This window comes from Syngnathus scovelli, chromosome 7 (assembly GCF_024217435.2).
Source record: "Syngnathus scovelli strain Florida chromosome 7, RoL_Ssco_1.2, whole genome shotgun sequence".
NCBI lineage: Eukaryota > Metazoa > Chordata > Actinopteri > Syngnathiformes > Syngnathidae > Syngnathus > Syngnathus scovelli.
In genome coordinates, this window is record NC_090853.1 from 11,550,118 (window position 1) to 11,570,000 (window position 19,883).

The 19,883-nt window shown below is 41.6% G+C and overlaps 2 long non-coding RNA genes across 3 annotated transcripts; one reads left to right on the forward strand and one right to left on the reverse strand.

The window, feature by feature from the left end:
* Positions 1-8,665: 8,665 nt before the first annotated feature.
* Positions 8,666-11,224, forward strand: LOC125972819 (uncharacterized). 2 transcript variants are annotated; one of them, XR_007482928.2, is made up of 3 exons: positions 8,683-9,215; positions 9,298-9,408; positions 9,746-11,224. It is a non-coding gene; the product is annotated as an uncharacterized lncRNA (long non-coding RNA). The 2 variants fall into 2 exon arrangements; XR_011087115.1 differs by having other exon boundaries at positions 8,666-9,408.
* A 3,728-nt stretch (positions 11,225-14,952) lies between these two features.
* LOC125972818 (uncharacterized) lies at positions 14,953-19,752 on the reverse strand. Its single transcript, XR_007482927.2, has 3 exons — positions 19,021-19,752; positions 18,418-18,512; positions 14,953-16,335 (listed from the first exon to the last, which is right to left on the reverse strand). It is a non-coding gene; the product is annotated as an uncharacterized lncRNA (long non-coding RNA).
* Between the last annotated feature and the right edge of the window lie 131 nt (positions 19,753-19,883).

Consider the following 19,883-nt stretch of genomic DNA (forward strand, 5'->3'; position numbering starts at 1 on the left):
GCATTAAGTAATACTTTGGTACAGTATGCACTTGGCTGTCATCCAGATGAAGAGGTTTCAGACCGTCTTGTGGACACTGATATGAGTGCAGCAGTATTGGGAATATAGCCTGGATGTTTGTATATAGTGACAACCATGATGGAAATTATTTAATAGTTTATCTTTAACTTAACTCACTTTTATTTATATTGCACATACACAGCAGCCGTAGCTGCAACAAAAGCACATTACAGTACACCAGATTCAACATCAACAAACTTCCAGTCAGACCATTCTTTCCTTATATGTTTATAAAATACATAAATAGGTTTTTGTCAATGTACTATAAATAAACAACTAGGAAAATATGGTAAATAGAAGTTAAGCATCCACGACCCTGAACAATATAAGCTGTGTTTAAATTTTTTTAAACAGTTTTGCTTATACCATAAATGCTTTTAGATGTACATTGAGTTAGTTACCTTGTTTAGGAAATGAATTATAAAAAGCTGCCCTGCCATGTCTGACCATAGTCAGAGCAATTAATTTGATGATATAATTTCAGCTGAGTCATGTAGCTTTTTTCCCCCTCTTTCTCCTGTTGCCTTGATTGAAAACTGCAGATCATATCTGTGACAAAACACTAACAATTTCAAGGAAGGCATGAATAAACTAACACCCCACATAAAGCTGATTTGAAATTAATTTTGTCATTTGATATGAGAGTTTCTTCTCAAGTGGGCAGGTTTTATTGAGGCTTGCGGTCTACTTGGTATTAAAAATATTAATTATTAATTATAATATGATTATGATTTGCAACAATTAAGGTTCCATTTTGTCTCAGGAACATTGTCATGAACACAAACCAAAAGTAATTGCATTATGTGGATGGATTATTTAAAATTTCATTGGGGGATTGATGTATAAATGGATTTAGGGCTGAAGCCAAGTTTTCAAGATGGCTCTGCTTCACATAGCGACATACTATCTGAGCCCTTACAACATGCTAATCTTCTCTGTATTGAGATTACACAAGAACAAGAACAATGGAATCATACTTCAAATGAAAAGATTCATTGTTATTGATCGAGTTTACACGAATGCTGGAAACCGTGAAAAAGTAACATGGACATATGGAGTGCTGTTTCTCTTGGATGACAGGTTTGGAGTTGCTATGGTTACCGCCTACTCCGTCATCCCCACTATTAAAACGATACCATCTTTTGATTCAAAACTGAGATCGATATCATCATATTGCTTCCGTGTAACTGAAACATAGAGCTGTAATAACTTTTAGCAGGAAGTAGCGTGTGCAATCCCGATATGCACATTGAACAGTTATCCAGCCAACCTGTTGGAGAAGAAACAATGCTATGACTCAGGCTTTGTGTCAGTCTGACTCATTGATGCTCACGTCACAGTGCCTGCACCTCTCTTCGTGGCCCTGCCTTTGCATGGCTCACTCACTGGCTACATGCATTTGAATAGGTACACAGTGGCGCAAGTCATCAAATAAGACGGCTTGCTGAACACACACACCTTTTGAGAACAGGTTTAACCACAAGCATTCATTAGGAGAGACTATGGTCAGCCTGTCACATTGGACCCTGTTGGAAACCTGCTGCTGATGCATCAGTTATACTTATAGCAAGTCATGCTCTATTTGTGGAAAGTGCAGTCATGGATTTCCCGGAGAGACGTAGCTAGCTGTGTAAAGGCCATTCATTCATACTATATATACTGTATCACACGGGGGAGGCACCTTCCATGACGCACAACATCCACTCACACACGGTTGAATGTTGATAAATGTGTGAGCCTTTTGTGTTGCACATATGGATTAGCGATAGAGAGGGTGAGGAGGGTGGGGGTTGCTTCCTGACGCTTCTTTTTTCCCTTGTCACATTAGAGCCGAGCAAGCACATGCAGGATGCATACAATTCCTAACATGTTTCATATGTTCTGATTTGACCAACACAAGACTTCCAACATGCATATGCCACACAAGTAATTCTCCCTTGAGCTTCTTTCATTTGTTTCATTTCGATTTTAGAAAATGACATAACTGGCAGATCCCCAACCAGTTCACGGGCTCAAGATAACCTTCAAAGTGTTCCACTAGCACATATTTCAACAATGTGGATTCTTTGGAGAACAAGGTCACACGTGAAGTTATATTGCATAACAAATGGCAGCCGCCCAATCACATTATTCTACAAGGAGTCAGAAAGGGTGTAAGGAAAGAGTGTTTGACCACATTTATTTTGTATGATGTAACTCACTTTTCCACCAAACGGTACAGTCCAGTCCAGCTCACAATGGAAACCTGATTTGGTTTGTTTCCACTGGTTGTGAGGGTGGGTCGGTTGGTTGTGCAAAGTATTTGTGTCAGCTACACAAATAATGTCACATTATATGAACTAAACACAGAAAGGGAGCATGTGCAAAGTGGAGATTGTGAAGTAAAATACTACACTTTCCAAAGAAACTGTTTCAGATCATGTCAACAAACATCAGTTTTTCCTTCTTACTTGGATTAGCAAACTGTACTGTGACAAAATCATTTTTTCTCAACATTAAAACTAGCTGAGGCACACACTTTTTACATAACTAACGTTTCATGGCACAACACATAATGAAAAAAAAATCACAAAAAGTACTAATAAGTAGTAGTAATAGTGATGATCTTGTGTCAGGCAAGAAGCCACCATTCTCCACAATGGATCTTTTCACATTTATCAAGGACATTTTTAAAATATATACACTATGCAGTACTTATTCAGGCCAACAGGAGGGCTGCTGTGCTGTGTGTGTATGCATGCGTGAGCTGGTGTGTTGGCTGTTCTGACTTGCAAAATTCTCAGGAACAGCCTGCACAAGTGTCTTGTGAAGTCATGTCGTGGGTATCAACATGTGAGACGTTTCTGGAACAACACATTGCTCCGAGTCGCAAGGTGTGCATATTACTTGCTGCTCTTTAAACCTGCGTTCCCACTCGCAGCCTCTGAAACCCAACCACAAAACTCATTCTGTATATACTCGTATAGCGACTATTCTTTCAGTCGGTAGCCTTTGTCTACAGTTGCTTGTGATGCTCCACCGTAATGTTGGTCTTGGCTGTTGCAGTATTTCTTAGCTCCAGCGCCCCCTGACCGGGCCCCTGCCAGGCCGCTCTCCACCGGGGCTCGACCTTTAGCTGCATACCAGAACACATAGCAGCCAGGACAAAGGCTAAATGCATGCAACACATAAACACGGTGATGTGGTTCATGTGTTTATACAACATTACTGCAGACGCTCCACAGCCCCCAAAATTTGGAAATTATATTAGGGTAAGATCAGGATAATCAAAGATTTTGAATGTGGTTGTCATCAATAATTTTATATAAAAGGCATACCTGTGGCAGGATGTAAATGTCTGCAGTGATTGACAGCATTGTTTTGATGAGGCACTCTAAAGAGAAGACAAGTAGCCTGTGTCCCCGCTGTTAGCTAATTGACCTCATACGACGCACAGTTGATATAATCCTATTTCCCTTCATCATATTGGACATATATAGATTCCTGTCTGAATCCCAAGGACAGCAAGAGAAGCATATGATAGTCTCAATACAGACCTTGATACATGGGGAACAATATGATTCATGAATGGTACGTTTTGAAGTGGAACGATTCAATTCATTTTGATTCAGTGGATTTATAATTCAGGCGGCTCGGTGGCGCACTGGGTAGCACGTCCGCCTCACAGTTAGGAGGGTGCGGGTTCGATTCCACCTCCGTCCCTCCCTGTGTGGAGTTTGCATGTTCTCCCCGGGCCCGCGTGGGTTTTCTCCGGGCACTCCGGTTTCCTCCCACATTCCAAAAACATGCTTGGTAGGCCGATTGAAGACTCCAAATTGTCCCTAGGTGTGAGTGTGAGTGCGATTGGTTGTCTGTCTCTGTGTGCCCTGCGATTGGCTGGCAACCAGTTCAGGGTGTCCCCCGCCTACTGCCCGATGACGGCTGGGATAGGCTCCAGCACGCCCGCGACCCCCGTGGGGACTAAGCGGTTCAGAAAATGGATGGATGGATTTATAATTCGATTTAATATACAATGACTGTTGCCGTCATGTCTTTAATGGGTAACATCAAGTAAAAGCTCTCCAAAGGCCAAACTATTCAAATTCATCAAATTCAAAGCAAAAACAGATTGTCAGATTTAAGAAGTACAAATATTATTTTTGAAGCCAAGTCTATTTTCCATATCTGTGTGTAAACTGTGAAAAACAGGCATTAAAGGTGATTAAAGGCTGTCACTTTATGACATTCGGTCAAGTTGACCTGTGTTGGTTTATGGATGTCATCAACTATGGCAGATGCTCACAAAGGATCAAAGTCTACACTTATATCACAATATATGTACTTAAATATCATAATTTACATTTGTATGGGTTCAAAATTAGTTTAATCTACCATTATATTGTCTTCACAATTGAATGCATAACTAATATCAAGTTTAATTAATATTTGGTGGGATAAACTGTCAAGCTCATCCATTATTTATTGCTCATGGCCTCTCGCTATCACTTCCTGTACTTGGAGATCTGATTTCATGCAATTGCACAACCCAGCCCGTGCGCCTGCTACGGCTCATTGGCCAAAATAGTTCTGGTGCTCCCAGATGAGATATGTGACGGGGCCCTATTGACCTTTCCTTAAGGGCCGACGGGGAGTAGGAGAGAGGGCAAGAGGGAAATTAAATGCAAGTGAAGTAGGGACAACACAAGGTGAGTATATCCCCGCTCAACAATTTGGTCTAATCTTGTTTGTCTGGACTAGGTCAAGAGATTAAATGGTGCTGTTCAGTGGCCATCCTGTCTGATCCCAATAGACTTAACCTGGTGGTGACTTAAAGACAAATCATCTGGCTGTTAGGAAACACATGGATAACACCTGAATAAGGTGCAAGAGCTACACCTAAGGTCTGACGAGAAGAAGTGATAGTCTATTGAAAGACCATTACCAGACTAACACAATAGAGGTAGACAGACAAGGAAACAGACAGACAGACAGACAGACAGACAGACAGACAGAAAGAAAGTAAGTATGAGGCGCTATACTGCATATTTCTATTTTTCAGTGGAATAAAGTCTCAACTGAGGTAAATTTGACATTTCTAGTTGCGCTTTTATCATGTGTTCCGTAATATAGATTTTTCCCCTCAAAAGAATGAAAATCTTATATTGAGAAGTGAAATCAATTTCCTTGTAAATTCAAAGCACATGCTGTTCTTCATTAGAAGCAATAAATGCTTCTAAAAAGCACGAGACGTGAGATTAAATCAGATAGTCATTTTTCATAACAGCAACAAGGGCTTGAGGCAACATTTGCTGATCCACAATTTCAAGAAAAAACGTTTTATGTGTTAATATGCTAATAAGCCTCAATGAAATCATTTTTTTATATTTGGAACCAACACACAAGTGCCATCATTTTGCCACTGCCTCAATCTCTTACAAGGGATTAAGTTGTCAGGTTTCATTGAACTCTGAGCAGCCTCACTCCAGACAAAAACATCTTAGAAGGTACGGTTCAGTTATTTTTAACTTTCCTGGGTTGACGTCGGCTCCCTCCCCTTACAGCCCACATGTATGTTTGCCTTTCATATATGAACACAAGATGAATTCACCTCTGAGGTGGTGTGTGTACGTGCATGTGCGCCTGAGCCATCCACTCTCTGACCTCTAACTGTCACATGTTAGCTGCGTGTGTGTGTGAGTGTGTGTGTGTCTGGCTGTCACAGCCATGCCACGACTCACACTTTCCAATCAATTACATCAGTGTTTCCCAACTTTTATTGGGCAGCCATTTGACAAAAAAAATCTCACAAAATGTACAAAGTCCAAATGATTACCTTATCTTAATTTATACTCACAAATTCACTTCCTCTAAAAGCTTCACCTTTTTAATTAAACACAAAGCAGAAAATACTCGAAGGAAGTCACAATTTGTTGTGTGAATGCCAACAAGCGGATGGACAGGTTAATTATATCATTTGCCGTCAAATGGAAAACATTTTATTGTTCTGCCTGTCTCTTTACGTCACTGGCATAGATGGGTGAACAAAGATATTAATACATTTAATAATTTTCAGACCAATTATTTGAAACTACACGACTTTCCACTGACCCAACAACACTGCCACGGTGATGGCACCCCCGGTTGTAGATAACTGAATTACATAACAGACCTTCTAGGAGGAGCACCAGTCTGGTGGACCATGAGGACCTCGGATCCTCATTGAGTGATTTAAAGGTGCAGCTGCAACGCTTTGCAATAGCTTTCTCTCACTTTGCTACATATCATTTTTGCTCTTTCCTTCTCCTTCACCTCGCAGCCCACCCATCTGGAACGAGTGTCTATTTTGGGAGCTCAGTACAGGCCAAGTACCAGCTGCAATGTGTAATACACATCACGAATAGGACGGCAGCCTTTACTCTGGGCAAAGCGTACAGAGTATATTAACGGTATGACAGGCTGGATTGTGTTCAACTGTGGAGCTTCGACTGTTGCAGAGAGTAAGAATTTTTTTTTTAACTAGATAAAAAAGAAAAACCACAACAAAAGTGAAATAAAAAAAATAAAAATAAAATAAAAAAACATTGATTATATTAAAGCTTTATCCAATTGGTGACCAAGTCAGCCAGTCTTATGAGTGTTTTTTAAAGCAAGGTCCGAGGCAAAAAAAAAATGCATTTTTCACTCCAGGGCCAAAGGTCACAGAGGATTGTGGCGGCACGCTGGGCCACAGGCTTCAGTTGCGTCACAGTCAGTATTGAGTCAGGTGCACTCCCAAGGATCCCATTGCCAGCTGCCGTCGAGGCAGGGATAATCTGCCTAAGCAGCTTTCACATGATTTCACCCTCAGGGAAGAATTTAGGAGAGGTTTGTAAACCTCTTCAGGGACTGGCCTTGGAGCTTCTGGCTGCTTTGACGAAAGGAGTGTACAGTAGACATCACAGCAAAGCACTTTGCTTGCTGTATAATGTCAAAACAATACCATTACATCTGCTGCAGTTTTGCTTGGAAAAAGGTCCCTAATAACATTATTTGTTAGATTATCATTACTGCTAATCACCTTCACAGTATTACGCTTATCATGTGTTACACATCCTTTTCTCACCCGACCCCCAAAATCTCTATCCTCACTCTTGCTCTCTTTTTTTATGCCTCTTCTGCCATCTCAACCCAATAAAACAAGGCGAATGGCTGCCCTAAATCTCTATCATGTGACAGACAGTTTTGGATTGCCTCCGTTGCCACTGTGCTTCAGTTAGATTTCCTGATATGTGGCAAGAGTGGTTGTGGTCCTGCTCCACATAGAAAGTGTCCTGAAAACGGAATAAATTATAAGTTTCCAAATAAGGATGACTCCTTAGTCATGATGCATTATTTCCAAAGAATGCAAACATTCTAGTGGGACCAGGCGTAGTATATGACATGAGTTTCAATCCCTCATCAGCTTTAGAAGCTAGTTAAAATTAATCGGTCACACACTACATATGGGGTTGTCTCCCTGACCACCGCTGCGAGAATGAGATGGGGTTCATCGACACACGCAGCAGCTATAGGGCCTGATGACTTTACATGCTGTGCTTCTATAGTTTCCAAAGAGCAGTTGCAACCTTATCCTGCCTGCGTGACTCTGCTCCATCGACACACACATCCAACCTTTGACTGTCACCTGACTCCGGCTCAGCGGTCAACGATCTCTTTCTGTACAGTAAAACTAGTTTCATCTTAGAGAAATTCACTTGTACTGAAGCAAATCCATTAACACATGTTTTGATTTGAAAAATGGAAAGTTGAATTTTTTTTTTTTTTTAGACATTGGTAAATGGATGATTATTTGTAGCAGTAATTTTAGTTTTTAAATTCAAATACTCTCTTTTAGTTTAATAGCTTGCTCAATGAATTGCGCTGAGACAATTTCCTTATAAATGAATATATAGGTAAAATCTTTAGATATGGAATGAATGAGTACAATTGCATCTTATTCTGCCTTGAAACATTTTTTTCTGTATTGCAACTTTAGATGTAACAAGAATTGCTATTCCTGCTGACAATTTAAAATGTATCCCATACTAGAGTAACTTGCACACTTTTTATACAAGTAAGTCCATAAGGTCTTGCACACTACAACAAGGGAGCATTTAACACAGCAGGAAGCTACATTACGCCATCTGAATACAACGCAACAGTTTCTTTCTTTCCGTCTCTACTTCTTTCCTTCCTTCCTTCTTTCTTTCTTTGATAGTTAGCAAGATTAGGGGAAACACAAAACTTATTTCCATTAAACTTTGTAGGGGTGGCCCATGTGCCCAAGAAGGAATTTATTATGTTTAGTCTAAAATGCAGATATAGAATAAAGGAAGAAATTATTCCACTGTGCCCCAAAATTCAAATGGCAAAATGCCATTTGTCCACTAATGGCCATAATAATTTTTACGTTTTATTCAGAATACAACCATTGGAATGAACGGAACAAATGGAATGCCCCTGTCTGAATGCTTTATATGCTGAACACCTTGAATGCTAGATGAACCAGAAAGTTTCTTGTTAAACAAAAATATCTCCTCATGAGCTAGTATTTGAGTCAAATAGTATTGATTGTCATATTAAATAGTCAAATAGTATTATTGTGATATTGTATTATTTATATATTTGATTCAGGTGTCCTCAATCATGTGGAGTCACTGGAGGACTCCTTGGCAAGCAGCTCAAGCAGGTGAAACACCTGAAACACAAAGTCAAGGTCCAACCTTTATATGCACTGTTGCATTGCGCTAATGCTAGATACTGGCAGGGCTACCAGAAGAGGATGTACACGAGAGAGTGCAATAATCCCATTTTGGTGTTTCCTGTGTGTGTGTATGTGTGGGTGGGTGTAACAGTGTTGAAGGGTGAGAAAAAGCTTTCCAAGCATAAGGGCAAAGGTAAAGCGGAACAGACAAGATAAGGAGATTAGGCCAGAGGAATCAGAAGACACTGAAAGGAATCCACAAAAAAACTCTGCTCAGTTCTTGATTTAATTTGTGATTCCAAGTAAGAATTCTGCGCAGAGTAGACAACACAGACCATGTGTGCGAGGGAGCGTAAGCTGGGGCATCTGGTTTTGTTAAGGCCCCGGAACATTCCTTCCCTGTGTTGGACTTTGGCTGGCAGCTTTAAAGAGACATGCTCACTCTCATATCCTGGTCTGGACATCGGCCTTTCTCTTGAAGTTCCATTTATGAGAGCTAAGGGTTACAGACAAGATTCTTGTCTGTGTGTTTATAGTTGGGCTAGTCTGGAAGACACACGGGAGGATGGCTGTGCGTCTCTCATGACAAAGCTGGGGAAATGCATAAGCATACCGATGACGGCACATCGGCGGCTGTTGGTTGGAAGGTATGTCGTGGTATTCACATGGCGAGAAATAAACTGTCTGGGCTAGTCTTGACATTTAGAAAATTACATTTTCGTTTTAGTTGATCAGCATATTGAATTCCTCTATTATGAACATTCACAAGCTAAGAAAACTATGAAATGTCAGAAAAGTTTTTCAACCAGTACATCTAAAAAGAGCACCTGTAGAGTTTGATTCATTCAGTGAGTAGAAAGAGGTGAAAGTTGAGGCACGACTAGTCATATCAGACTTCCTGGCCGAGAAAAAAAATCACTGTGCTGGAGCAACCTCCCTATTTAGCCGACCTAGCTCAGTGGGATTTTTATCCTCTTTCCCAAGCTCAAGGAGGTCATCAAGGGAAACTCTTACCAAGACGTGGAAAACATCAGGACGGCCGTGAAGACGAAGATGTGGCAGAAGGCAAATGACAAACGTCAATAGGTTTCTGACTGAAATACAAAATTACGCGTTTCAACTTGTACAATCAAAACAAGCTAGAAATCCTCTATGGAATTTGAGCATTTTGAGGGGGAAGTTTATTCTATTAAAAATTAAAGTTTTGTTGCATGACAAAATAGCAGATAATCAAAATAAATCAAGTAGAAAGTATCTAACTTTGAATATTTGCAAATTTCTAGAGACATACTAGGCTGGAATTTGCCAGATCAGTTGAACCTTGGTTTTATTGCACCATAACATTTTCCCACATGCTTTGGGGCAATGTTTTTATTATGATAAAAAAAGCCAAGGTTTAACTTGTTGGCCAAAATTCCAAAAAGTATACGCTATTTAACACAAACGCGACATATTTAATCACCAAACGATCATCATACCTGCGGTGAAGCTTGGTGGTGGCAGCATCACACTTGGACCGGTTTTATTTCAGATGGAAGTGGGGCCTTTGAAAAGGTGGAAGCAGTTACGGAAGAGCAATCGGTGTTTAATACAGTTGTGCAAGTCATACATCATATTATTGATAGAACCGTTTTAAAATGATTTCTCTTATTCTCATTTCATTATAGCACAATGACGAGCACTTGAAAAGCGACTTTTTCTATTTTCTAAATCTATTTGCACAAATCTGTCTCGAAGCAATGTTTTGTTCCATGCAACAGCAAGTGTCATGGTATGCATCTCAGCACATGAACATGCTGCAGAAGAAACACAGTTTCTGTGACACCTAATGGACTTCATTCCAGTGGACTTCTTTCTGCCTTTCTGTGTACCCAATTCATCTCGGATCGACTCCAGCTCAATCATAACCCTGAGCAGGATCAGTGGTAAGAAATGGAGGGAGAGACTCCGTTTAGCCAGTACTCTCGCTCCGGTCCTGGCGGTCTTCATTGCAGGGAAGAGCCAACCACAACAGTTCTTCAGCTGGCAGCTTTAGTTGGTACATGAGCACATAAAGCTTGCCAGTGAAGAACTGCTGTAGGTCAGCCAATGAGCAACTCTTTCAAATTGCAACCTGAAGAAAAACATGGACGACAATCTGTAAACTTGCTAGTCTGGCCTCTAGTTACGGCTTTAAATTGAGAAATAAAAGACAAGAATCCCTTTATGTGATGCACGCTGTATAATAGTTGAGAGAAGCCCCGGATTTGTCTTGCCTGGCTTTCAGTCAGCTGGCCAAGCTTCAACAATCGTAGTCATTCGATGTGAAAAGACTTTCCCCGGCAGCATATTCTCTCTCAGTTCAAGGACGGGCCTTCAGGCAAACTAGCACACAGCCCTGCGAACCCAGTAACCTCTGAAAACTCAACGAACCCCATGCTGCTATGTGCAACACTAGAACGCTCTAAACTGCAAGTCAACACACACTCACGTCTCCCCTTTGTTTTTGTTTTTTTGTCTTGGCTTTTTTTTAAAGTATCATTTGGTAAAAGCCTCCAAGTTAGCTGTTCAACCTTATAAAATCCAAATGATGCATGTGACATATTGGAAGCCAAAAGCATCTTCTGGCTTGTGTCCTTCCGCCTTTGTTAACCCTGAGGAGACAACGTTCCTCTGGGGTAGCTATATTAAAATGGATATTCTGTTATCCAGGAAAAATTGATATCAAAAAGGACAAGGAAAGTGATGACCCCAATTCACAGATCAGAAATGCTTAAATGTCAACGTAATGACGGCTGGGATGTCTCACGTTGTGTGTATTAAAATATGCACTTTCTTTGCACAGCCGTTTAACGATTTTTTATAGTATATTGTTATATTATCAACTAAACTTTCTTTCTTACACGTAAGAAAGACAAATTACAGTTTTCCCCCATGAGACTCAACTTGATGATGTGATAAATTATAATTGCGCAATTATTTTTATGATTCATGACTTATAGTTTGCCACAATATCAGTCACAGAGAACACGGCAGCTCTAACCCCATGTGAGTATTTTACATCAAACAGTGTTAACATTTGAGAAGAAAACAAATAAAGTTCACAAACAAAAATCCAAAGGCCATAGTTTTTTTCTATTTAGTACAGAAATGAAGAAGTAATGCCTCGGGCATATTTAACAGCTTGTTGTGACAGAGCTGCTGCTTGTTAAAGACATTTCCAACCCTGTTATTTCTTAGCACTCACAATATGTGAAGCACGCAGACAAACACGCAGACGGACCCGTTCCGAGGTGGAGGACATAGTGTACCAAGAGTCATTGATTACGCAGAGCTGGTGACTCCGAGGACAACTATAGGCAGTTTGTATTCGTATAAATATAACCGAATGCAAAAGCATTTGAGTGTTTAAAAATGGAATCACCACATTATGGAACTAATGTAATCTAATTTGGCCTGATAAGAAAGTCTGACGCCGTAATCAACTCTCTTTATCGAATCTCACTGATCAAGTATGACGAAAATCTGCTCGGTCGGTCATTCAATGAAGGATCACATCTTAAAGTTGCCAGTAAGTGCGTGTCTAAGACGCCTCTGCACAGAATGACACGGCTGAAAAGAATGGGAAGTGCTATGAATCATTCCCCAAAAATGCCATCTCGGAGCTCCACCTATGAAAATGTTTCCTGTGGTCTTTTGAGTTTTTAAGAAAACCACTACACATTAATTGCAGTCAAAACAGCAGTATCGAACCTTTTAAACGCGATCTCTGAACTTTGTCATCGAAATGCAGTATCCAGATGTTATTGTGATTCTAATGCTGCATTTCCGCCTTTGTATGGTTCAACAAGCACATGGCCAAAACAATTTCACAATTTCAGTTATAATTTGCATCCTGTGGCACAACATTGAGAAGGGCAACACCTGGACCCTGATCTGAACCCGATTAGTTTTATTTCCGTTATTTCCAATAGCGGTTATTTTTTAATTCGCCAAATCTAAACACGTTGGACCTTAGAGGTTCAATAGCATAAACTACATCAAAACCACAGCGCAATAAAATTTCTAAAACATTTTTTATATAGTACTGTATAATGAGTGCAAATAATTTTGAGTGGCAAGTCCCATGAGGCCTCGGCACAACTAATTGCATTCACATACAAATCGGATCAATATGTTGGCTTTTCCACTCGGGACTAGAACAGGATTAGCAGGAATAAAGGGAATAAGATGCATGTGTGCGCAAACGTGCACACGTTCATTTTTATCAGTGGTAAATGCTAGAGGTTAAAGTCCATGCCTTGTTTTTTTGCAAGACAGGTAAAAAGACAAACATAAAAAAAAAAAAGTGATGTGGTGCAAAGGTATAATGAGGGCTGGGCACATGACGCTAAAAGAAGCACATTTCAACAAAGATGACTACATTCCTAACATAACCTGAACTACTTCATACTTATATAACCTGTGAAATGTAGGAAACTCTTATTGCTGTTCATTTTTTAGTTCCTTCAAGTGCAGGATGGAATTCGCTCTAGGAAGAGGTGACGTGAGCTGGCAGGATGTCAGCAGGTGGGAAAGCGGAAATGACCTTTTCAGTCTTAGCTAGTGCATGTTATGTATGTGCGTGCACGGCAAGGCGGGCGAGCTGGTTTGCGGCTCGGCGAGGAGATGAAGTGTGAAGCCGACAACATGGTGGTAAAGCTGCGATGCGGCATGATGAGGCGTCTGCTTATGAATGTGTCTGCGTTTGCTGTAAGCTCGTGTGAAGGACACGTTTCATATAGAAGTGAGAGAGAACGCTTCAAAAGGCATCGAGATGAGCTGTAGAAGACGGGATGTGACCAGAAAGAATAAAGATTTGTGAGGCTTCCTTCCTACCAATAGGAAAAACTGTGTCAAAGACTTCATTGTTTCATTTTATGTATGTTTTTGTCGCCATGAGTCCGTCCTCTTGTGTGTGTGTGTGTGTGTGTGTGTGTATACATAACCCCCCCATGCAGAAGTCAAGTTATTAGCTGAAAGACAGGAAATGTCAGCCGTGCGAGGGAGTAAGAGCTGCCCATGCTTGATAAATCTGCTCCGTTTCATCCTTCTCCGCCAAGCTTCTATCGTCACGCAAGTTCGATTTCAAACATTTGCATGAGGTTAGCCAACAGCCAATTGTGACGTTTGCCGGCAACATGTCACCCTTCTCTTCAAAAGGAAATGCCCTATCGCTTGAACATCTAGCTTTGATTAACTATAGCAGGCAAGGCACACATAAATACAATAAGAACGAAAACAGACAAAGGCTGCGTTGCAACTATGACTCAGATGCAATATCCTGAGAAGCACACCGATAGGAAGAAAAAAAAAAAAAATTGAAGGAGAGGAAGTTTGTCCCTGTGCAGTCTGGAGAATTTCCAGTAAAATACATCTGAATTCAGACCCACACAAAGACCTAACTAGCAAATACATGTTCTGATCCGATGCCACAGATGCTCATGGTAATGCATAAATATGCCATGATCTCAACCGACTCACTCCCAAAGTAACAGTTCCTTATGGATTTAATCGGATGCCTGAATGCGGGAACCAAACCGTTACCTTCTGCGTGTAAAAATGCAACAAGAGTGCTAAAACGACTCAATCCCCTCATTTTACTAATTGAGTTTCCAAACGGAATTTCTCATTTAACTAAAAAGGATTACGGACCGCACGCCTCGATGAAATGATAAGCTGATGACACTTTACCTCGATGAATAAATGCTACGAATAAAAGAAATGGAGTGCTGAAAGGAGGTCAGATGCCATTTTATGCCAGTCTCATCACACTCCAGCAGACTGAGACTATGCATGCATGTGGAAGGAGTATAGTCGTCGGGTATGTTGGATGAAAAGAAAAAAAATGGGCACCGTGCTAGAGTGCGTGTGATTGTCTGTGTGTGAATGTGTTTCCTGTCGTGCTGGATGCAGCTGTATCCAGATGCCCTGCAAGCACGGCATGCTAAGCTAACGGAGATGAGAACAACATTGGCCCTGAGGTAGTGAGCTGAAAAAACATCGCGGCCTGATATACAATCCCCACACGTCCACTGCATTTACATTGACAAATGGACAGCACACAAACATCAACCAGCTGAACCTTAATGAATAAATCCTCTTTAACGGTGTTGTTCGAGAAGCCTAACCTGCAGGTCCGTCGTTTTCACTCTTACCAGAAGAACCTGGGAAACGTTCTTGCCAATTTATTCATTACATACTAAATTACTACAATATGGAGTTCAAACAAAAGATTTGAATCACGGTGACAATGAACTCGACAAAAGTGTTTTGCTCTTTCTTAATGTCGAAGGCGACAAGTGTAACGATGGCCATGCAAGTCTACAATAAAGAAGAAGCAGGTACACAACATTTTTGAGAAGGAAAAGCAGCATTAGGAGCAGATTATATTTTGTCATGAACGGGCCACCTTCAGTAATATACAACCCGGTGATCAAGATGGATCTTCACAAACAACTCATTAATTTTCTGTCACTAACCGATTAAGGCATCTCTGGGAACACAAGCACAATAAGGAGTGAGGACAAGCGGTTTGAATTAACTACTAATCATTTTGTCATGGCGTGTGATGACACTTACGTGCCTGTGCTCTTTGCATAGACAATTACAAATATACAATCATCTCATTTGAGGGTGATTTTAAGATTTTAAGCACTAGTCTCATTTTAAATTTTTCTTTTCTCAACATTTTACTTCACTACATCTTCTTGTCTCACCACTCCCGACAAGAAGGTAATCTATTTTTGTGCTTTTGACCGCTTTCTCTTGACATTATCTTTTACCTCCTCCTTGTCCCCCTTGGCTCTGTGTATCTTTAGGTTGGTTAGCTCAGCAAGGCCAAGTTACATTCTTGGGATGCCTGCTACATATGGTCCACATTCCGGCCTGTCTGCTGAGAGGCCCACTGCTCCTCACCGCTGGCTCTGCACACACACTACCCTAAAGCGGTGTGTGCTGCAGTCTAAAATAATCTTTATATAGCTCATCCAATGCCGGCAGGAGATCAAATCTTACTAAAGCCTCATAAATTAAGAGCCATAAGTTACGTCCTGAACTAAGCCAACTATGTTGTTTCATTTAGGTCTCTAACTGTATCACTGGAAAACGGTGGGTACTCTTACTGAAGAAATTTCCGTGCCCTAAAGCTTTTAGCTCTATCTAAAAAGGCGTGGGTCTGCACGTGTGTGTGAGTGCGCGCGCGCACACACGCACAACACAACACACACACGCACACACACACACAGCCTCTGTTTGTTATCTAGGTCACTCATAGAAAGTGTGAAAACCAAAACCTGGATGCCATTAATTCAGTAAATCAAAGGCAACCATATTTGCTTAATCGTTTGAAGAGTGGTAACTTATTATTAGCTCCATATAGCTTTGACTCATCATGCATGGATGTTCGATTGCTGTATGGGAGATGTGCTCCTGCTCACTCAACTAGCGCGGTCTCGGGACGATTCCCACCGACTCCCAAAAGGCCAGGCTGGATTTGACTGCAGAGGGGGCATTCTGCTGAAGAAGGCGTTAGCTGGCAAAGAGCAGACTCATCTCTGGAAGCACAAAAGAGCATAATGGTAAAGTTTATCTTTGCGGCTTTCAAAGAACAAACTCGAACTACACCCCAAGATTACCCATAGGCGCTAACAAAAATATGAACACTTGGTCCAAAAAGACACAGTCTCTCAAGCGGGATACTATCAAAGAATCATTTCTTGCTTGGCTAAACCTCTAATATAGTAATTCATTTCAACGTATATTACGTTGTACAAAACTGACAATTTATTTTATTTTTAGTGTCCGCCAATAAAAAATGCATACAAAACACTAACAATTAAATTGCTTGTAGACAAGTAAAAACTGACCTTTTCATTGGGCAAGCAAACAGGAGCCCCCTTTCGGAGTGCTAATGCGCTATTATTACATACTTCCCTTTCTGTTTAAAACGCACAGAGACGGAATGGGGTAATGGAATGTTCCACTGATAAGACGGCAGCGGAAACAGTCTCAGCCTATGTCACATTTGTGGGACAGCTGGAATGGTAGGAGAGGAACCCTGCATGCAATTATTAGGCCAGGTCACTAATAATGGAACAACCGCATAAAAAACAAAACAAAAAAAAATAAATAAAAAACAAAAGGCATGCTACAGGGCGTGGAGGATTTTTCTAACACACCTTTACTTGCTTATGTCTCAACAAGAGGTCAAATGGCTTCCATTTTGCAGTGCGGCATGCAGGATTGAAATCCCAAATTACCATGAGCAGAATCTTTCGTCCATGGTTTGAAATACAGTCCAAAGCAGTTTGAAGCAAATCCGAGCTAGTATCTCTGATCATCTGATGGGGCTGTCGGGGCGTGGCCATGCCAAATATGCAACCTCACTGCAGCTACCGCATTTCCACCGCAGGTCCTCTGCTACGTCGATAACAGTCCACCTTAAATCACTCTTACGTACACCCAATCATTCCACGGGCTTGTCATTCCACTTGGAACAGAACGAGTGATTCGGCAAATGACACACTTTTATGTTTATTGGATGTGATAAATGTCAGCGATGCTGACCGTTGAAAAATTCGATTCCAGATCTCAATGTGGCCAATTTGGATGAGTTGAGGCCAATGGTCTGACTAAATCCTTTTCAAATTTGCTGACAAATACACACACATACACGGAGCGAGCAATTCTCATGCTTATTTAAGTAATTCAGATTATGAAAGGTGGATCCACCATTTAAATTAATAGAACTGAGTAGCATCTAATTGCAATCTCTTATGCCCTTTGAGAGTGAACGTGCGAGTGTCTAGGGAGTGGCTCACTGGACGTCACTACTGGACGACAGTATTAATCTCATTCAGCCATGCAGATAACAAAACACTGAGAAACCAGGATTATATGCATGCATCTGTCAAAGCAACGCATTGCACTGAAATTCCAATTTTGCAGCCCTCTCCCACAAAAAATGTGTCATTGCAACCTGAGTCCAACCCTTTGTGCAACACTGAACCTCCCACACAGAATGCAAATACTGAGATTGGAACATTATTAACGCTAATAGTCTTTAAGAATGTCTGCCGCAATACTATGCATAGATCCAAATTGTGCAACAGCGCCATGTCAAATATTTTCACAGTCAACAAGTGGTGCATTACAGAGACAGGCCATTGGTGGGTTAGTTAGCGACGGGGGATGGCAAGAGCACCTTCGACCCTGCAAGCAAAAGAGTTGAATGGAAAACTTATCAGTGAAGGGCGGAAAAAGAAAACTGAAAAATGAAGCAGGGTTGTAAATAATGGGCCTCTGGGGGTTAATAGATGACAAGGTCACAGCCATTTAAGGGCTGACATGCTGGGTGCAGGTGGGAAATGACACCCACCGCTTAAACAGAAAGTTAACCCATTAATATGTCTGCCTTAAAAACCAGACACAGGCATGGGAGGCTCTGATCGCCACCAATAGGATTATGTAATTGCAGCCACTAATGGAGGGCAGAGGTCATTGCATAACTAGAACTGCAACAGGTTGATCGGCAATACCATGCACATGATACACACAAAAAAAGAAATTATGAGGATGACTTGTATTTTTCAAAATAATTAAAAGAGCATCCACTGGTTAATCAAACAAAATCTCACCTTTCATCCATCACCTTGTAAACTCCTGGAAGTAAGTCCTGGTCTTGCGGTGCAAATTCAAAATGGTCTTTAACAAGTGTCTGTACAGTGGGCACCTGGACATAGAAGGGAGTGGGTGGGTTGGGGGGGGGGGGGGGGGGGGGGACAGCAAAAGACAAGCTTGAAAGGGGAAATAAATGACTGAGGAGGTGGAGGAGGGGCAACGCTTCATGTCCATGTTGAGCTGCAAAGGGTGGGGCCTTAAAGAATTCACTCAATCTGCTTTACTTGACTAAAAGCTTATCTTGATTAGACTATACAGGGCCAATCTTCCCGTGCACTAAATAATGATCGAGCTGTATGTACCGTGTCACCTTTCACTCCGATGACAACTGCTTTAGAGGCAACTCTTGAGGCTTTAGCTTCATCCTCCACCCAGTCGATCTAGTATAATTTAGACCCGATTAGATATTACAGATGAATTTATACGACCCTGACGCATTGACTATAGGGTAGATTCACACCAGTCATAAATGGCAATAAAAAAAAAAAAAAAAAACATAAGACAGCCAGAGGATTGCTATATCTCGCTTAAAACTTTTCAAAAGGGATTTTCACACTTACTTTGAGGTAAATCCACCGGTTCCACTGCACCACTTGGCAACACGATTCTAATATGCGCAGCTGATATGAGAGGACGGTTCGTACTGTTCGGGCCGGTTCCACCCCACGCCCAGTTGGCCTGTGGCGGCTGGCTCTCTACTGTAAAGTTGCCACGTCCGTTACATTCGAGAGGTCTTGTTAAAAGCCCAGAAGAGCACTCAAAAGCATTAAGCCATCTCCTCGTGTGCTATTTATTTAGATTGCCACGCGCGTTTCAAGCCGTCAGGAAGCGGAACGTTCAAGGTGGGCAAGACGTTTGGTTATGTAAGATGTTGAAGAAAATGACCGAACACGTTTAAACGCCTCGGCTTGTGGCAAGACCAGAAGGAGGGGCGGGCGCCCAACCCTGGACGGCCAGGCTCCCACGACCAACATTTGGTTTTGCAAGGTTCTCTAACGCAGACGCCTGACAGCCACACCTTAAACTCTCTCTGAATTTCTCCTGACAATTCCAGAGCTTTCGACGAGGTCGACAGCTCACAAGTTCTTCGCGGATTACACTGTCAGCGCTGAGCGGTGTCAACGGGTGTACACGATTTTTTGTTTGTTTGTTAAAAGAGAGAGAGGCTAAAGCAGAGTATCCTATCAAGCGGTCACACCCCGTGCTGCTTCGCTGCTCCTCGGGACTCCCACCCCGGTCTCTCCCTGCGTCCAACTCATCTCTTCAAACCGGCTTCTCTGACCGATCAGCTGGCAGACTCGTGACGTAAGCATAGCGCAGTCGACCAATTGGAGAAGCTAGAGAGCGAACAAGGGCACACGCCCACCTCAAGTCAGGCATGACAGGCAGGCTTTTTGACCAACGGTGGTGTAGACTACTGTGA